A 21,730-nucleotide genomic window follows, 5' to 3' on the forward strand; every position below is an offset into this window, starting at 1 on the left:
AATAATTATTAACATTAGCAAAATAATTATTCGAAGCAGGGTGCATTAAGAAGAGAATGGCTTGCAATCTACTCTCTTGAAGACAGATCTGTACAGTTCCCATATTTCAAAATTCTAACATATGTTAATGGGGAGCACTGCACCGACGTTTTAAATAGATGACTATTGAATAAAGACTGCAGTTTCTTGTATTTGTATAGCCTTCCCTACTGTCAACAATATTCCTTAACAAAGAGTTTGCCAACTCGAACGACGGAATTTTAGTCTTGTAGACGGGAGCATTGCCGCAACTAGAATTATACTTGCTTGTATTTTTCTTAATTCAGTTGTATATGTGCTCCTAACTCACAAAATTTTGCCCTGCAGCTCAGATATCGTCAAACCATCTATGTTATGATCACACATGCCGGTTTCAGAGGGAGCAATATGTTGGTTATTTTTGTAATCAGCATCACTGAAATCCCACAAACACCTATCCAAAGCATAGATATCCAAAAAGCGAACATTATTCTCCGTTCCCCACTTCATATTTCAGTTTGTCCACACGCTACGAACACACATAACCTCAAAACTCATGCAACTAGTGTCGCCAAAGTTGGAACACGCCGAAAGTATTTAGTTTCACTAACGAGTTGCGCAAACGCGCAGCGCGCATGCGCAGTGGACTGTAGCGCATTTGCCTGCAACCTAGTGTCGTCGTGTAAACTAGGCTTAAGACACCCACGGAGTAAAAGAAACGAATTCTTGGTGCCTTGTGTCACTAACACTTACCGAACTGCAGGATCCTGCTAGTAGTGGTACATGTAGCAATCCCTACCTAGCAACACGGATAATGGGAATTTCAGCCGTGTGTCTACATTCTTTGTACAAGATGAAAGCACACAAGACTATGAGTGATTCTGGTGTTAATTGAACGGAAACATTGTCAGTAGAGTTCAAAGAACACTTTGTAATACTGCCATTGTCACACTGCACTTGTACTTTCTAGCATACGCTGAGGTGACGCAAGTCTTGGGATGCCCCCTAACATAGTGTGGGACCATCTTTTGCCCGGTGTTGTCCAGCAACTCGACGTGGCATGATCTCAACGAGTCGTTGGAAGTCCCCTGCAGACATATTGAGCAATGCTGCCTCTATAGCCGTCCATAATTGCATAAGTGTTGCCAGTGCAGGATTTTCTGCACGATCTGACCTCTCAGTAATTTCCCATAAATGTTCGGTGTGATTCATATTGGGTGACATGAGTGGCCAAATCATTCGCCCGAATTGTGCAGAATGTTCTTCAAACCAAGTGCGGACAACTGTGGTCCAGTGACAATCCCATCGTTGTTTGGGAACATGAAGTCCATGAATGGCTGAAAATGGTCTCCAGTCAATGATCGGTTCAGTTGGACCATAGGACCCAGTCCATTCCAAGTAAACACAGCTGCTACCAGGTTAATGCCTTGTTGACAAGGTAGGTCCATAGCTTCGTGGGGTCTGCGCGAACTCGAACCCTATCATCAGCTCTTACCAAATGAAACCGGAACTCATGTGATCAGGCCACGGTTTTCCAGTCGTGTAGGATCCAACCGATATGTTCGCGAACACAGGAGGGGCGCTGCAGGCCGTGTCGTGGTGTTACTCCGCAATGTCCTAACGCATACGTTCGTCGTACGTCCCACATTGATTTCTGTGGTTGTTAGCACTGACAACTCTACGCAAACGCCGTTGCTTTCGGTCGTTAAGTGAAGGCCTTCGGCGACTGAGTTCTCCGGAATGATAGGTAATGCCTGAAATTTGGTATCCTCGACGCATTTTTGACACTGTGGATCCATGAATATTGAATTCTCTAATGATTTCCGAAATGGACTGTCTGACGCGTCTAGCTCCTACTACGATTCCGCGTTAAAAAATCTGTTAATTCCCGTTGTGCGGCCATAATCACGTCGGAAACCGCTTCACGTGAATCACCCGAGTACAAACGACAGCTCCGCCAATGCACTGGCCTTTTATACTGTATATGTGCATGTCGTTATCCCATGACTTCTGTCACCTCAGTGTAAAATAACCATAGGTGTTTTCATTAGTTGTTAGTTTTAAGAAAAAAGTTTTCAGTGCATTCTCCACATACCTATCATAATTTACAGTTTGCTTGAAAGAGATTGGTACAACAATTCGTGTTGCACTAAACGCATATCACGCTCTTGTTTCTGCAAGATGCAGAGGCTGTCGATGTAACTGACGAGGACTTACAGAACTGCAAGGCTGGTTGTTCTGCGAGGACACGTGCCTCGATAGACAATGCACCTGTACTTCATAAAAAAGAGCACATCAGCATCAAACTGTCCGCCATGTATTGGCAATGAACAGTATCTGTATTGGTCAGTCGGTGCTTTGCTATTACTTTGAACAGTTTCCGTTTGAATTTGATCTGTTATTAGATACGACCAACACACTGGCCTGAAGGAACAAATGGAGCAACCATTCTCTCGTACTTCCATTCAAGCTTGCTCGATCTCGTCCAGTCTATGTCTCAGCAAAAAACCAATTCGCAAACCGTCACGCTCTTGGAGCAACGGGTCCAGGCGCCATGCGGTGACCGGTTCCATCTGCTTGCCTGCGGGAATAGTGGTTCACGCACAACGCCAGACAATCTCATGTTTCTCGTTGTACATGAAACACCCTGTACATCATGGCGTTTTCACGTTTTCACTTAATTTAGCGGCAGTAGTAGGGAACTGGCGGGGCGAGCGCAATTTTGATATCAAATTGATATGCAAACTAATTAAATTGATCAATTAATCACCCACGCTCCCGGCCCCGACCACGCCCACCCCCACCCCCAGATGGCGTGACGGGTTTTCTCAGCTGCGTGCGTGCCCAAGCCCCCTCCTCCCCATCCCCCCTCCCTCCCTCCTCCCCCCCACCTATGTTATTGGCTGGTATTTTGAATTTTGGCGGAAATTTAGAATTTTGGTGGGAATTTCTTTGTATCAGGGCTGAGCTGACATCCCACCACAACCCCCACCCGGGAATCGGTGGGAAATTCAAGTTGGTGGTTCCCTTTCTGGGTCTCGAACCCTGGTTCTCCTGGGCAGAAATCCCTAGTGCACCCCTCTAACACAGTTAAACCACCATAGGTGCTTGGAATTGATGGGAAATTAAAAATGGCAGTTCCCTTTCTGGGACTCGAACCCTGGTCCTCCTGGGTGAAAAGATCTATTGCACCCCCTTAACGGAATTAAATTACAGAGGCGCTTGAAACTGCTGAGAAATTGAAAATGGCTGTGCCTTTTCCAGTACTCGAACCCTGATTCTACTGGATGGCAAGTCCAAGTGCACCCCCAACACATGGAAACTGTCCAGATTCAGGTAAGGAAGGTTAAGTTTGTGTACTTTATTTATTTTGGTTTGGAAACTGGCTCAGAAATCGATCCTAATTACGTAATTAATCACAAACATCGGGCCTAATTGCACAACTATATGCATAACGCTACACAAGGATGGCATAAAAGCGCAATAAACTCAAAAACTGACGATAGCACACAACCGCTCTTGTTGAATGTAAAATGATTGTGTTTATCTTTTTTGATAGTTGCTTTATTATAGGAGTCGAGTTGATGTTAACCAGTACAGTGCAGAACGGCGGGCTACTTCCCTACGAGGCCGTGGCTCTCCCTCGTCGGGATAGCAGTCATTTATCACGGTTCTGAGGATGCTGGCGTCGCACTTTGTACCGAAGACAGTTTCGGAGGGGCTTTCTGTTTCGCAAACAGTCGACTTTTGAAATAGCCATACGGATGGGTGGGGTTATGCTACTTTATTTCCCTTTTGTGTTGTCTTGGACTGTCGTCTAAAGGCATGCCGCATATCGTGAGTGGAGCAAAGCAGTCGCCGAACACAGCCGCTCTCTGTCTTGGGGAGGCGGTTTGTGGGGGATCTGTCGATATATTTTGGACGAGCAAGTTGCCCTTGAGGCGGCCGTCCTATTGTTCAGTTGACCATACACGCTACTGTGCAGACGTAGCACTTCGCGTAGGGACTTCATCGTTGTAGCTTCTGCTGTCTCTAGCCCCTCCCAGCAGGTAGCAGCTTGCCTACCCGACGCCTCCTCACCAGGTGCAGGCCTTTGGACATGAAAGGTGCCGCACCACGTGAGCTAATGTGAGCGTCGTTAGGCGGTCTAATGACACAACCGCGACACATGCCTGCTCGGCCACGTTTCTGGCGGTCTCTACTGATGACCACATGTCCGCCTACGCCAAGGGGGGGGGGGCGGCTGTCAGCAGCTGGAATCTATATACAATGCTGTTCTAAAGGTGTGCTTTGTTGGTCATTACCTGTTTCAAAAGCCTGCGTCTTCCGCCACAGCTTTGTCCTAAGGAAAATATTTTCCGAGGACTGCAGCTGGAACTGGATGTGCCAGACATTCCATCTGTCTCAGACCGAACAAAGAATGTTTATCTAAAGCTAGCAGCTAAATTCAGTTTTCGATCTACTTGTCGGCAAACACAGGATGGGTGTGTCAGACTATCCACCTGTCTCAGGATGAACAAAGAGTGGTTTTCTAAGGCTAGCAGCTACATCCAATATTCCATTGACTTACAGACAAACACAGGATGTTCATCTCAGATCATTCTTTCCTCCCCCCATGGATGTAATACTTTCCTCGAACAGCTGCACCAAGCCTGCTTGAAGAAAAAACAAATGAAAGTTGTAACTTGCTGGTTTGGCGCTCTGAGTTCATATTGGTCCTCCACAAAATAAAGGGCAGAGTCTGAAGCTATATAAAGCCCAACCCCCACCACAATCATCATCAGTCTTTGACAATACATAGTGTGGTTATTACACCATGAAATGCTCAGCCAGCAGTGATGCCAGCGGCAGTGGTGGTTGGAAACGGCCAAACTTGGGTCAACTGCCATGTAAGTGTTTACATTAAAAATTATGAGTTCAAATTGTGACAGTTATGAAATTTCGTAGCAAAGTATTCAAAAATTTTCGATATTGTGATACATTTTCGTAACGAGTGGTTTTAAAAGCTCTTTTTTCTTACTATTACAGCATTCATTCCCGAAATACTGTTGGAATCAGAACGCCAGCTGGAGGCTGAAAGTTGCTGTAGATGTTTCTGCTACTCAAGAGGAAAATGGGATTCCTGTAGGGGTATGCGTCGAGAATGATGACCTGGAGTCATGACACACATCAAAAGAAGTTTTGCATCAACCCGGTTGCCAGAACTCCTGAAGATAGACGTTGACTATGGATATTGTATCACAGATACAGTCCCTTTGACTGTTCAAGGATGTCACTAAACTCACCCAAAGACGTAAACAACCATGCATGGGCAGCGCCTATTAGATGGAGGGGGTCCGACAGCCGATCTGTTCCAGTCATTCCACCAAGAAGGAGGTACACAGCTCGTGTTGTCTGTAATTCAACCATGCCTAGACTGTCAATACTGCGGTTCGGTCGCGTCTACATTATTACTTTGTGCCAGGAAGGGCTCTCTACAACGGAAGTGTCCAAGCATCTTGGAGTGAAACAAAGCGATGTCGTTCAGGCATGGAGGAGATACAGAGCGACAGGAACTGTCGATGGCATGTCTCGCTCAGGCCACCCAAGAGCTACTACTCCAGTGGATGACCGCTGCCTACGGACTGTGACTCGGAGGAACCCTGACAGCAGCACCACCATGTTGAATAAAGCTTTTCATGCAGCCACAGGACGTCTTGTTACTACTCAAACTGTGCGCAATAGGCTGCATGATGCGCATCTTCACTCCCGATGTCCATGGTGAGGTCCAACTTTGCAACCATGCAGTGCAGTACAGATGGGCCCAACAAACATGCCGAATGGACCGCTCAGGACTGCCATCACGTTCTCTTCACCGATGAGTGTCGCATATGCCTTCAACCAGACAATCGTAGGAGATATGTTTGGAGGCAACCCGGTCAGGCTGAATGCCTTAGACGCACTGTCCAGCGAGTGCAGCAAGATGGAGGTTTCCTGCTGTTTTGGGGTGGCACTATGTGGGGCCGACGTACGCCGCTGATGGTCATGGAAGACGCGGTAACGGCTGTACAATACGTGAATGCCATCCTCTGACCGATAGTGCAACCATATTGGCAAGGCTTTCGTCTTCAAGGACGACAATTCGCTCCCCCATCGTGCACATCTTGTGAATGACTTCTTTCAGGATAACGACATCGCTCGACTAGATTGGCAAGCATATTCTCTAGACATGAACCCTATCGAACATGCCTGGAAAAGATTTAAAAGGTTTTTTTTTTGTGGACGACATGACCCAGCAACCACTCTGAGGGATCTACGCTGAATGGCCGTTGAGGAGTGGTGCAATCTGGATCAACATTTCCTTGAAGAACTTATGGATAGTTCGCCACGACGAATACAGGCATGCATCAATGCAAGAGGACTTGGTTTTCATGAGCAATAAAAAGGGCGGAAATTATATTTATGTTGATATCTATTCCAATTTTCTGTACATGTTCCGGAACTCTCGGAACGAGGGTAATGCAAAACTTTTTTTGATATGTGTCACTTCCATTTGGTATGAACTTTTAACTTATTTATTTTATTTTTTCGTAGTTATAATCAATATCTCACTGTGGTAAAATTCAGTAAAAATTTTTTGTGATATTTCTAATATCAGTATCTTGTTTTAGACGACTTCCGTGAGATGGATTGATGGCTCCACAACAAAACAACAATTCCGGCGAGGGTGAGATGCTTGAGAGGGAACGTGAGATGGTGGCTGCTGAAAGACAGTGAGATCTCTCCCTTCTGCAGCAGGGGATGGATATATTTGTCTGGGTGGGAGAACTGCCAGAAAGATCGACTGAACTGCTCAGTCCTCTGACCAAGAATGTAAAAGGTGATTATAATGTGACCGTCATTGTTTAAGCATATAGGAATAATGATTTACTTAGTTGTCATTGTTTGTTTACAGCACATATTTAAAAAATATTGAGCATTATACTTAATTTTTCCCCTTATTGGTATGTTACAGAAGTGACACCAACACCACCATGACAGGAGATGGGTGTGGCACGTGCACCTAGAGTGGTGGTTGTGGGGAAGGGTGTCACACACACACACACCCGAGTGGCGTGCATTGACATGCAAAGCGCCGCTCGTTGCCGCGCGGGAGGCGGTCCCAGCTGATGCAGTGCCTGTCCCCAAACCACCACATACCATCTGATGTCCTTGGGTGGCTCAGCCAGAGCAACGAGCTCCCAACCCCCAGGCTGGGGATGACGAATGCTCCACTATGCAGGAGCATCAAGGAGCGCCCTCACCACAGCGTGGGTGCTCCCTCGGTAGGTCGCAGCCACCACCTCCTACTGCTCACACTCCGACTTCTCGCCCTCGCCGGCACCTCAACACATAGCCCTTCCCCCTGAAGGCACCTCGTCCCCAGCGCTCTCATCCACCGGCTGGACGCAGTCGTCACCTAGCTGTAGCATTATTAATGATAATGAATCTGTGGCTAGCGGTAGTGCTCTATCCCGTCCTGATAGTGAAGGACATCAGATTAGCGGCGTCATGACTCCTTTAGAATACTTGGCGATCGGTAGGGCCTTTGAGGGGCGATCTCATTTAATCCAGCTGGGGGGTATCGTGACCCAGCCAGGATTCTAGAAGCGTGCCTCCCGGTGTTAGAGGCGGAATCCTGAAAGCCCTAGACGATCAGAGATATATTGCCATTAAATGTGATGCAGTGCTCTGCTGCGAGTTGACCCACCCGCCCAAATAGCAGGGTGCTGCTCAGGAGAAAACCTTACATTACATCTGTGGTGATAATGGTGTTATATCTCGGAGTACATCAATCGCCGAGTGGTATCGTGAATCCACCTTGGGTGCTATAATGGCCCATTTTTCCGAGATGGAAGTAAGAGGGTCAGCTAAAGCACTCACCCAAATACCACACCTCGACATCTATATTCATGTCTACGATACGTTAAATGGAGGATCCAGTTATATCAAACTCCCTGAGAATATTAAGAAGAAGCAGGTTTGCATTAACGTTCAAAATGAAAACGATAACCCTTGTTTTGCATGGTCAGTCCTGGCATGTGAGAAAAATTACACTAAAGATTCGCAACGCACATCTCGATACGGAATAGGTCTTAACATTCGTGGATGTTGTAACTCTGACGGTATCGAGCTCCCCTTAAAGATTCAGGACATACCAAAAATTGAGACACAAAATCCCGGAATATCGATTCACGTTTATGGTCTGAAAAAGAAGCAGAAAAGCAAGCCAGATGAGCAGGACAAACATACTATAGTTGGTCCACTCCGTTTTTCTAAATATGCAGGTGAGCGTGATCTTCATGTAAACATGCTGATTTCTTCTGAAGGTATATTCAGCATTACGTGTGGATCAAAGACATGTCCCGCCTCCTTTACAGCCAACTGTCGAAACATGAACATAAGGAACACATTTGCCTTAGGTGTCTAAATAACTTCTCAGAAGCAAAGTATATAAAAAGGCATCTGGAGGACTGTGAATCCAAGGAAGTGGTACATATTGTTATGCCTACAGAAGAAAACAAGTTCATTAAATTCAAGAATGCTCACCACCAGGAACGATGTCTGTTTGTTGTATACGCAGACTTTGAACGTCTACTTGCTCCTATTACCCGCTGTGAAGGGAACCCCTTAGCCTCACATTCCACCTTCACTCAAAAACACGCACCGTATGCGGTGGCGTACCAAATTGCATGTTCAAGTCTTAACCGCTGTGAACCTTATGTTGGGGATAATCCTGCGAAGTGGCCGTGCGGTTAAAGGCGCTGCAGTCTGGAACCGCAAGACCGCTACGGTCGCAGGTTCGAATCCTGCCTCGGGCATGGATGTTTGTGATGTCCTTAGGTTAGTTAGGTTTAACTAGTTCTAAGTTCTAGGGGACTAATGACCTCAGCAGTTGAGTCCCATAGTGCTCAGAGCCATTTGGGGATAATCCTGCAGTTTGGTTGCTCACTGAGCTTGAAAAACTCTCATGAGATGTTGATAGGCTTTACAGCACCAAAACCCCATGACCGACTCGGAGGAAGATAAAAAATTGTACAATGATACGGTTAACTGTCATATTTGTGGGCTGCCTTTAGATAGAAAAGCTGAAACTCCGTGTAGAGATCATTGTCACCTCACGGGGAAGTTCCACGGTGCAGCTCACAACGCAAGCAATTTGACGTATGTTACCACGACACATACCTGTTTTCTTCCATAACTTAAGTGGGTATGACGCTCACTTTCTAGTTGGGCAATTGTTTAGTTTCGGTTGGGAGAAAAATCAGGTCAGTGTCCTGCCTGAGAGTGTTGAGAAGTATATTTCATTCTCCAAACAAATGACGTCAAAAATTACGCTCTTATGCGCATGCTGTGAATGTCTGGCGGGAATTCAACATTCCAAACTTGGGGGAATACGCAAGACTATACATGGACACCGACGTGCGTTTGGTTGCGGATGTTTTTGAAAAGTTCCAGAGTGTATGTATGGCCACGTAATCTCTGGCACCTGGGTTGTCCTGGGACGCAATGCTTAAGAAAACGAGACGTAGCTTCGAACTTTTGACTGATGCCGATTGAGACGCCCGCTAAACCCTCGGGCCGGAATAGGTGATTAGGGTTGTGGAAAGGGCCAAATAAGGTGGCGGTCAGTTTCAATTCAGAATTGTAATTTAATAACACCTTTAAACCAAAACGGCACATAGCCGAACCTTTACAACTAAAATTTTCAAAATCCAATTCTTTCACGGCTGAAGGCCTCCAAACAAGAAATCTTAAAAGGCAACAAGATAAATTTCAAGTAACTGAAGACATGTAGTTAAAATTGCAAATAAAATAATATATATCACAGCTAGGAGGGAAACCTCAAGGCAAAAGTAGATAGAACAAAAAATTAAATTTCAAAATTTTAAAATATATTACCATAATATTTTAAGGCAGAAGGCCACAATGTTTTCGCTTAAGGGAAATTTTGAGAATAAGGCTTCAAGCTGCTGAAGGCCCACAGTTGATTTTCCAAAAATTCAAAAATATCTTAACCTTTAAGTTTTCAATGGCCGAACGCCCACTAAATAAAACGCAACTCAACTACAATAACTAAATTTAAGAATAAGGTTTTAAGCGGCTGAAGGCCCACAGTAGATTTACATAAATTGATTTACATAAAACACAATAAATTTTTTTCTTTTGAAGCATTGGGTATAATAGATTACCAACAGACTATTACACACCCATGAAACGGACAGACATCTCCAGGAGGGGGGGGGGGCTGCCCTAGAAACATTAACATTCACTTAGGTGAGACAGGTGGTGAGCCCAACTACACTTGATCCGTCGGTAACCCAACCAAGAGACGGTCACAGACTGAGCGACCAAACGACATGCTTGCCACCAATTGGTAGATAAAAACTCGAAGACCAAACTGTTACGGACGTGATTATCCATAATGAAATATGATTAAGCTGTCAGAACTACACACCATGTTGGACAGCGACAACAGGTGAGGAAAGAACGCTGCCTGAAATTAGGAGCCAGGGCAGGTAACTGGAACAATAACAGCCACAAAGCAGAAAATTCCCCTGGTGCACTTGAATTGTAGTGAATCAATATAGTTAATTCGACCGCATGGTGGCTCGATTTCACCATTACAAACACTCGGTGTTGCTCACAGGTAAAGCTCCCCAACAACGAACCACCGAAATGAACGACACAACATGAACGGACGTGGCCTGGGTACTTAACACACCACTCAAATTTGACGTCCTGTGTCGGTGAGCCACAAAGCTCATAGCGATCGGACAGCTCCACAAACGATCCGACACTGCGCAGGGACCACCAGCGGACCCAGCCGACTGCACCGCATGGAGATGTTCTCCCTGGGCCGCACCAACCGACCGACTGCCCTCAGAATGCCGACAACACCTAAAATAGTCGTCAGTGGAAATAACGCCAACTACACACACGATCTGACAAACACTTGCATGAAGACCTGAACGATATGCAACAGTAACTAAAGCATGCACGAAGACAAATCGGGAGTCGATGCACACACAGAAACACACACACACACACACACACACACAAGAACACACACGCACACACAGCCGACTTATGAATGATCGGCGAGCCAAAACGCGTCGTCCAGTAGGACGACCGACCGGCGATCCACCAAGACTGCCGCCTGGCTCAAGTGATGCGTGGCAGCAATGGTCGGGTGAGCCATGTCGACGCAGACCTCACTGCTGCTCCAACCCGACTGCACTAGTGCCGAATTGCAACTCCCCGACTGGCAGGTCCGGACTGCGCTCCAGATGCGTTCCAACTGACTGGCCACCCGAACTCGCGACCCGAACTGGCTTACGACAGACAACGACCGGAAAGTAATTGCAGTCAAGCAAAGATACTATGAGAGGGGATGTACTGATACGCGCTGCTAGTGCCGCTCATGGTCACGCAAAGCAGCAACTCAGTGACACCAGTAATTTAAACTAACGTAGTGAGGTGGAAGTACATCAAAAACAAGGCGTAAAATACATGATGGCAGGGTCATGAGCCACGCACGGCTCACCAATATGCTTCTTTTCTTTGAGTGCAGGACCCGTGGAGTACTTTGCCAGTGTATCCATGACACACCAAGGGAAATAATCCACGTATGAGTGCAGAGTTTAACACATCTCTCTATTCAAGTTGTATTCTATATTTGGATGTGAATAACTTATACAGGCACTCCATGATGTAGTCAATGTCAGTTGGGGGGCTTCAGTGGGTGCCTGATTACGAATTACAGGGATTAGGAGGAAAAATGTTTGGTCTGGCGTCTGATTCTGATGTAGGGTATGTGGTGGAGCCAGATCTCATTTACCCTGTCAGTTTGCATGAAATGACAAGCGACTTGCCGTTATGTCCAGAGCAACAAGTTCCGCGAGGAAGTACTGTCCGTAAACTCATGACCACTGCTGGACACAAGCAGAGGTATGTATGTAATTCATTATCATAATCTCCAGCAGTGTCTCAGCTTAGGGATTGAGCTAGGTAGAATCACCAGGGCTATTTCCTTCAGTCAGTCCCCCTGGTTGAAGGAGTGTATTGAATTAAATACCGAAAAGAGGGCAGTGCGACTAATGATTTCGAAAAAGACTTGTACAAATTAATGAATAATTCCATTTTCGGTAAAACGATGTAGAGTGTAGGAAATGAAGGCGATATTTTGGCTAGGACCGAATGGGATGGGCTTTGGGGCGAAAGTAACTGCATCTCCAGACCAAATTTTAAGCGGGTCACTATTTTCAATGAGAACTTTGTTGCTGTGGAGTCGTCGAAAGTTTCAGTAGAGTTTACGAAACGAGTTTGGACATCTCCAAACTCCAAATGTGCCACTTCCACAATGAATTTGCTAAAACTCATTTCGTGGAACCAATGTTACTTTATATGGATACAGATAGCTTCATCTACTGGGAGAAGAACAGCGATCCATATGAAGTAATTAGGTGTCACGGTAATGAATTCGACACATCAGGATATAAGCCGATAATCCTTACGGTATTGTTCCTCAGAACAAGAAGGTTATCGTCTTAATGAAAGATGAGGCGGGTGGATTGACGATTGTGGAGTTTGTGGGTCTAAGATTCAAAATATATGCATATCGTACAATAGATGGAGCTACCCAAAGGCGGGGGTAAGGGTGTGCGACATGCGGCATCACGTGTCCTCACAGTCGAAGACTACATCCAGTGTCTGTACTGTGGCGTTCGCGGTGCTCCGCCACAACCGCCGCGTTTGGTAAAGCAAACTAGTATCGGATCGTGAGGTCGTGAGGAGTACACTGTGCTGCAGTCTAAAGTCTGATTGTCACCTCATGACGATAAGAGAGCCATTTTTGATGACGGGATCGAAACCCTCCCGTGCTCACACTATTTACTTGAAGCGCGAGAGGGGGTGGGGGAACTCCGATGATGTGAATGAGAGAGAGTGAGTGAGTGAGTGAGTGATAGCTTATACCTAATAGCATGGCTCTTTTATCATAGTTTAAATATTGTACGTGTGATGTATGGCATGCCTGAATGTGTGTGTGTGCTTATGCGCATCTGTTTGTATGCTTGTGGCTTGTCAGAGCGTTTGAGTGTGGATGTCTGTGTAAATATGTATGCTTATATATATATATATATATATATATATATATATATATATATATATATATATATATATAAGTACCATAATATCTAGTCAGGACTATGTAAGCAGTATTTCCTGGGAAAAATTATAAAAAAATTAAAAAGTGCGATGTATACAAAAGATTTAAGAAATTGAACCAAAATCATAAAAAATTTAAATGAAGGAAAAAAATAGTTTACCGTATTATTTCTCTCTTTTGATCTTCATGTGCGTGTGTGAGTGGATGAGTGCTTCTGTAAATTGATTAGTTTTTTAAGTTTCACCTACCGCTAGCTATCCAAGTCATACTAGTTTTAGGTGTGAGTTCTACCCAGTTCATTTTAGTGCAGTTGTTTGGAATGAAAATTTTAGGGCCATCCGCTTCATTGTATTATTAAATTATTTCAGCTGCTTGAGGTGGAAAATGTTTAGAGCCACCCAGTTCAAAGTATAAATTAAGTCTTCTGTTTGAGTGGAATTTCACTAGTAATAGTATTAGTGTAAGAGAAACTATACCTCTGCAATAGCTGTAACCAGTACTGCAATGTATAATACAAAAAAAATTCAGTCGGTACTATTATTTTTAAAAATTGTGAACTTCAAATAAAAAAATTCAAACAGTTACAAAAACTGAATTTAAAAGCAGTATTACTTCGTGTACTGTAAAAACAACAAGATTTGTGAGTGTAAAGCTGTATTACTACTGTGAGTATTTATGTCTGAATAAAAACTTGTTATTCGTTACCATACGTCTTTGTTGTTATTTCACAAATCCCTACTCTTACAAATGAATATAAAGGCTGTGCAAGTTGCACAAGACATTAGTTTAAAGCATGAGGGGGGTGACGTTTAAGATGGAGGAAAACAAAATATATGTAATGATTGCATGGGATTTCGCCTATCGTGCTGCAAGTATAGGTTTTTGGGAATACACGGCGCGTGATCGTGCCCGCTTCCAAAGACATATAGCACACATGGCTGATATTATATCTCCTGTGCTTGAACAAAGCCACCGACATAGGATCTGGGCAAAGCTACCTGATATCTAAGTAGGGGCTAGGTAGAAAGAAAGGACACCGAATGTGAGGTAAAAAATTCATTTATTTTCATTAATCCTACTTAAAAGTAATTTTACATTTTCATAAGCAGACACAACACTATTTTCACACATATTCTTCTTCTTCTTAAGCTTATGGATAGCAGCACACCTGTAGAATTCCAGATCTTGAATAGATGCAAACTTGAACATTCGTTGCATCCATGCGATCATCTCCTCGCCTTTGACGTAGATGATGGTCTCATGATGATCGAATATTCGAAATGACATCATCATTTCTTTATAAGGTATACCAGATTCCTCCCAGTGGAGACCATGAAAGAAAGATGTTAGCCACTTTGCGCTCGTCCATGTTTTAGCATAGTTCAGATCCTTTAAAGGCCTTGGCGATGCAGTTCATGCTGAGAATGTCTGTATTATACCAGCTTCTTCTGCGTACGATATGAGTGCAACATCTTTAAATACGAATTATCTACACTCATTATCACAGAAACATTGAATGTCGGCAACAACGTTCACACTGCAAGTTGTCATTGTGAAATGCTCTGGGTGTGCCACAGCACTTGGTCATTTATACAGCACATTGCACAACACCAATAAGTGGGCAATAGTTAATCACACGGCCATGTATAGCTAGATTATACGCTGCAGTGTGTTCTGGGAGCCGGCCGAAGTGGCCGTGCGGTTAAAGGCGCTGCAGTCTGGAACCGCAAGACCTCTACGGTCGCAGGTTCGAATCCTGCCTCGGGCATGGGTGTTTGTGATGTCCTTACGTTAGTTAGGTTTAACTAGTTCTAAGTTCTAGGGGACTAATGACCTCAGCAGTTGAGTCCCATAGTGCTCAGAGCCATTTGAACCATTTTTTTTTTTTTGTGTTCTGGGAAATTTGATGAAGATTCAAATTCGATTCGTACATCTATTGGTCCTGATTTAATTATCTCATTCTGCTTATAACAGACTTGAATTTCCATGGACTGAGTAGGCATCCTTCCTCTTCAACACCTTCATAGTAAGAAGCACAGAACCTTGCATACACGTCAAATGCTACACTGTATACATTCCGATCCCACTGTAGAAGTTAAATGTCATAGGGATAGAATTCGGAATTCAAGTAGACTCGGGCATTAGTTAAATTACAGTTGTCAAATACGGCGGAATCATTTGCTAAATTCCCCCTTCTGTTGGTCTGGAATACAAGTAGGACAAATCTTGGTGTTTCCATCTGCACTGGGGTTTTAATAGCCCATGTTTGTCTGCTCGCTGTCGGTAGCACCGGGTACTCAAAAACCTCCCATGAGCGGAAAGTTAATGGCAGATATATACCGGTATTCAGAACTTTTAAAAGCTTCAAATGCTCCTCGTCTGCCACAGCGATGTGCGAAATTTTCCATATACTTTTATTGATGATGATCTGATTCTCCTCTTCAGCTTCTTGGATGTACGAGTTGCTATCTGTTGCGCTCCGTACCAGAATAAGCTCCTGTTTAGCATTCATAATAATTCGCTGCTTGTCCTCAAAGTACTCCATAAGCATTTTTAGGGGTATGCATGCAGTAACTCGGCGGTACTCTTCTGCTGTTCTGCCCACAGGGTCGTCTATGAACCATCCTGCATTTTCTAAGCCATTCAAATCCGAGGTCGATGATGGGACATAAGTTCTAAGGGGTGATGCTATGCCGACATTACGTGTACGATCAATCTCTACCCCATTAGGTTCATAACGTGTTTCCTGGAACAGGAATGCGAAAGCATTACGTGTAGGCCTTGATCCCACTGTATGACTACCATCCTTTTTCTTAAAGGATCCATCCAAATATATGAAGCTCTTGATGGATGGGTGAAGGGTCTTGATGCTGGATGACAATCCTAATTTCATCGTTCTTGTTAAATGTCGTTGAAACATAAGGTTTATGCGAGAAGTATTCCTGGCGTATGATCCACTCATCATATTCCACTAAGATATATTGAGTGACGACGTCACTCCGATGTTTCAAGCCTACAGATTTAAGAAACTTTTAATTCGCACGTGTTATCACTTTGCGGTTCTGCTGTGAAGTGCTATGCTGTGCGCTGCGTGCGCTGGTTTTATGCATCTTGTCGTAGATGTAGTCGTACAATGATTCATCACAACGAAAGTCAACAAGTTGGACATTCTGATCCACAATACGCAGCTCCAGATAGTCCATTGTCTGTACTGTCACTGGAAGGCATATAGCGGTGGCAGGAGTCTCAACAATCTTATGAACTGTTCCAACTGATGGGAAGAATCCGTAAATTGAATGTTGGCAACGACGTTCACAATGCAATATTGTTGAGATATAGTTCGTTGCAATGTTGCACTCAACACGGATTTTACTAACAGGGAAAATATCCACTGTCTGATTAGATTTGTAAAATTTATTGGGATCCGTCTTCAAATCCTGTCCCTTTGTGAAACCCAGTAGTGGGTCTATTGAACTTTTCTGCTTAAAGTCAGTCGAAGCATTCACTGTTCTTACTTCAGATTTAAGAGTACTGATGTTTGCACAGAGCTCAATCCCTTTTCCAGACTATTTTAAAGCTTCATTTAAATCGTAGGTATCGTATGCACCAGGTTCAGTTTCTACAGTTTCTTCTTTACCATTAATTTCCAGATGTAGTTTATTGTTAGCCTCTGTGATATTTGGGATAGTGTTGTATGTCTCCAGTCCAATCAGCGCGATGCTCCAATCTCCAACGCTTAAATCAACTGGTGGGAAGTAATTCACACGTAATACAGACGATCGTTCTTTTAATGTCAGAGTGTACGACATTGCATCTAAACGTCGACTGGTGAATGGGTGCTTAATACCCGGTGTTATATATCATTCGTAAAAGTCAGAAGGAACATGATACATAGATGCCCACAGAGGTATGTATCAAAGTCTTGGTAGCTTCGAAAATTGTAGAACACATATCTTCTGCCTGTGAAGCATCGTAGTAATTCTTCTGCGAAATTCAGGTCGCCGAATGAGTCGAAATAGTAGACGTTATTTGTATTTATTTTTTTAACGTATGGTACCCAATGAGTTCCAGGTCCTCCTGCTTCATCCAGACTCACAATTCCGCATTCTCCTGATTTCCACATAGTCTTCGGTATGTATTCCGCATAAACACACCTCGGAATGTTGAATTTCTTCGTAACAAACTTAAGCAGATCCGTATTTGTAAGCGCCCTATCTGGTACGACTGATTGGTTTTTTTATGAAGAGACCTAGTCCTTTTTTATATGGTTTCAAGTATAGCCCTCTTCTGATGGCTGCTGCCTCCATCATGCGGTTATGTCGTCTTACCTCCTGCAGTTGCTCCTGAGAGCTTTGTGCATTCTTGACTGTCCTGCCAATAGCCGCAGTACCCCCAGCCAGTGAACCCACCGCCGGTACACAGACTAAAGCAGGAATAAGGAAGGGAATAATTCCATACGACGTCCTGGGTATTGGTAGAACCCTGGTTGGTTTAATCGATCTTTTTTCTTCGCACTCCTTTCTGCTTCAGGGCGCTTTTATCTGCATACAACGCTGTCAGGATACAGTTTTTCATGCACCCTTTGGTTTTCATCTTCTGTCTTAGCGCCCTACGTGCAGCGCTCGTAACTTGGCTGAACTTCTTCACACCCAAATCAAACTTAACTTTACCACACATAGTTTTATCAACTGCAAATGCTGCAGTGCGTTGTCCCATGTCAATATCCTTTCTCGCAAGTATTGCCTTAGCTTTACCAGCTAAAATTCGATCGGCAGTGTGAAGATCTTTATTTCCTGCGTAAGCGACGTCGTATTACACACACGCTTCGTCGACTACATTTATTCCCTTATCACCGCGTGCCAACAGATTTTGAAGTTGTGTTCCGGGTCCACAGTAGTTATATCCAGGAATGTGTAATTCGACTGGTAGTTTGTAGAGAATACCGCCTCCACCTCTAATGCTTCTCCTATCTCACATATTATGCTACTGAGATGCTTGTGGTCTCCGCTCTCTGTTACATAACAAATCGTCAGTGTCGATCGAGCTGTTTTGTGATGTGGGAAAACCAAGCCATTTAACCAACGCTCTATTCGTCGACGCCGTATGACCCTCTACGAGATACACATCTGGTTCCGAGTTCTTCTGTATCTCTTGTGTGTAAAAGCATCCATCAATTTCAGTACCACTGCTGTTCTTTAAGAGGTAGGTTCTAGGATTCGTTCTCTGCACTTTGGAAACTGTGAATATCTCGGTTGACCAGTTTGGCATGTAAGGTTTGTCAAACATTGGGTGTTTTGAAATACGTACTAAATCACCTACATCAAATTGCTGTTTGCTCGGATCTACCATTTTAATACGATTGTATACTGTATCTAGAAGATTATTATCACGAACATCGATTGGTCTCATTTTTATTGTGCGATGTTTGGTTCGATTATACTGTGTAATTATTTGCGGAAGGATATCGATCCATCTGTGTGAGCCACAAAGATTGAATTGCATCCACATCTGGGCTTTCACTGTTCTGTTCAGACGTTCCACGATACTCGCGTTCAGATGGGTGAACGTCGAGTAGTGATGTTTTCCATACCGCTCCATCACAGCCTTGAAATATTTATTGTAAGACTCACTGCCGTGATCTGTCTGAAGGTTGACTGGACTTCGATTCGTCCCCGTCTGCAATAATCCATCAAACACATGCGCGACTTCCTTCAGTGTTTTCGCTTTCACAGGTAATGCCCAGGCATATTTAGAATAAGTATCAATGACCATTAAAATATATTTGAATCTGTATTCACACGTGAATATTCTCTCACGTCGACAAGACCCGCCTGCCACAGGTCGCCCAAACCTTTAATCATAACATATCTTCGAGGGTATGTTTTGCGTGCTGGTTTGTGCAGTTCTCGAACTACAGTCTCCATACTCATCCGATGACGCCTCTCTCTCTGAGCTCAGAAATTACTGAAACAACTTCATTGGAATGTTCTGTATTACCAGCGGCAGCTGATGCCTTGAGCAGTCTTAGCCGGTCTATTAGTTCATTGGGGTCGTCGTAATATACACTCCTGGAAATTGAAATAAGAACACCGTGAATTCATTGTCCCAGGAAGGGGAAACTTTATTGACACATTCCTGGGGTCAGATACATCACATGATCACACTGACAGAACCACAGGCACATAGACACAGGCAACAGAGCATGCGCAATGTCGGCACTAGTACAGTGTGTATCCACCTTTCGCAGCAATGCAGGCTGCTATTCTCCCATGGAGACGATCGTAGAGATGCTGGATGTAGTCCTGTGGAACGGCTTGCCATGCCATTTCCACCTGGCGCCTCAGTTGGACCAGCGTTCGTGCTGGACGTGCAGACCGCGTGAGACGACGCTTCATCCAGTCCCAAACATGCTCAATGGGGGACAGATCCGGAGATCTTGCTGGCCAGGGTAGTTGACTTACACCTTCTAGAGCACGTTGGGTGGCACGGGATACATGCGGACGTGCATTGTCCTGTTGGAACAGCAAGTTCCCTTGCCGGTCTAGGAATGGTAGAACGATGGGTTCGATGACGATTTGGATGTACCGTGCACTATTCAGTGTCCCCTCGACGATCACCAGTGGTGTACGGCCAGTGTAGGAGATCGCTCCCCACACCATGATGCCGGGTGTTGGCCCTGTGTGCCTCGGTCGTATGCAGTCCTGATTGTGGCGCTCACCTGCACGGCGCCAAACACGCATACGACCATCATTGGCACCAAGGCAGAAGCGACTCTCATCGCTGAAGACGACACGTCTCCATTCGTCCCTCCATTCACGCCTGTCGCGACACCACTGGAGGCGGGCTGCACGATGTTGGGGCGTGAGCGGAAGACGGCCTAACGGTGTGCGGGACCGTAGCCCAGCTTTATGGAGACGGTTGCGAATGGTCCTCGCCGATACCCCAGGAGCAACAGTGTCCCTAATTTGCTGGGAAGTGGCGGTGCGGTCCCCTACGGCACTGCGTAGGATCCTACGGTCTTGGCGTGCATCTGTGCGTCGCTGCGGTCCGGTCCCAGGTCGACGGGCACGTGCACCTTCCGCCGACCACTGGCGACAACATCGATGTACTGTGGAGACCTCACGCCCCACGTGTTGAGCAATTCGCCGGTACGTCCACCGGCCTCCCACATGCCCACTATGCGCCCTCGCTCAAAGTCCGTCAACTGCACATACGGTTCACGTCCACGCTGTCGCGGCATGCTACCAGTGTTAAAGACTGCGATGGAGCTCCGTATGCCACGGCAAACTGGCTGACACTGACGGCGGCGGTGCACAAATGCTGCACAGCTAGCGCCATTCGACGGCCAACACCGCGGTTCCTGGTGTGTTCGCTGTGCCGTGCGTGTGATCATTGCTTGTACAGCCCTCTCGCAGTGTCCGGAGCAAGTATGGTGGGCCTGACACACCGGTGTCAATGTGTTCTTTTTTCCATTTCCAGGAGTGTACATACTGCGGGAGTCGATTGCTCACTCTTTTATGCTGAGTGTCGACACCATCACCACTGCTATTTTTTCACAGTCCAAAATAGATCCTATAACAGATTTTTATTTCACATTGCTTCGACTTTTTGCATTCTTATGCAGATCAGTTAAAAGCAATATTTCACGATACATTTCCAGATCTTTAGGCGAATAATTTACAGTTTTCGTGAGTCTAAGGAAAATAAAGTTCAATAGACCGCGTGTTCTTTGAAATTGTTTATCGCCGATCTGTATCGTTTTTTCATTTAAAATTATAGGCTATGTGCCCAACATGGTTCTCACCAGTAACACCGAATGTTTTGTGTATCCTTGCGTCGCTGTGACGGTTAATGAAATCGGCAATAGCGTCATCGTAGTCGTTGCGGAATTTTGCTAAGAGTTCATCGAGAGATTCAGTAACTGGTTTGAAAGTTTCTCTCAGTGTCTGCTCCCGCTTCAAATGCCCTAACCTCGGCAACCGTAACTTCTCGCGAACGGCCTTCCGTGCCTCAATGACTTTATGCTTAGTCGACCTCTCGGTGTATACTAATCGGACTTCTGTGTAACGTGAGGTTTTATATATCCGCTCTTCTTTTCCTTATGCTGCTCCCCCTTCTCGGTAACAGCTATTTTCTCATTAGTTAAGTTACCTATTTTCTTTTTCAATTGCGTTAACCCGTTCGTACAATGTCCCGTTCTGAACGATAGCTATCCCCCCTTCAGTTAAACCGTTTACTTTCTTCTCGATTGCACTAACCTGATCATTCAGTGTATTGTTCAGTCTCAGAAGGGTTTGACAATACGTCTCTAATCCCTTGCGTACACCTCCAACTTTATGTTCGAGAGTTTGAATTTTCGCGTCCACGTACAAGCGAATGTTATGGCTATGTACACCCACCCTATCAAACTGAGCTCCCGGCATGCGTGCGAATTTATCCATGATGAAGTGTATACTGATGTACTCGCCTCTTTGCATGGATATATATATATATATATATATATATATATATATATATATATAT

At 44.8% G+C, this 21,730-nt stretch overlaps 1 protein-coding gene across 1 annotated transcript in view; it reads right to left on the reverse strand.

Moving 5' to 3' along the window:
* LOC124775694 (sialin-like) overlaps positions 1–21,730 on the reverse strand; it is a 172,957-nt gene that overhangs the window by 113,293 nt on the left and 37,934 nt on the right. The window lies entirely within an intron of this gene.

Source organism: Schistocerca piceifrons, chromosome 2, assembly GCF_021461385.2.
Source record: "Schistocerca piceifrons isolate TAMUIC-IGC-003096 chromosome 2, iqSchPice1.1, whole genome shotgun sequence".
Lineage (NCBI taxonomy): Eukaryota > Metazoa > Arthropoda > Insecta > Orthoptera > Acrididae > Schistocerca > Schistocerca piceifrons.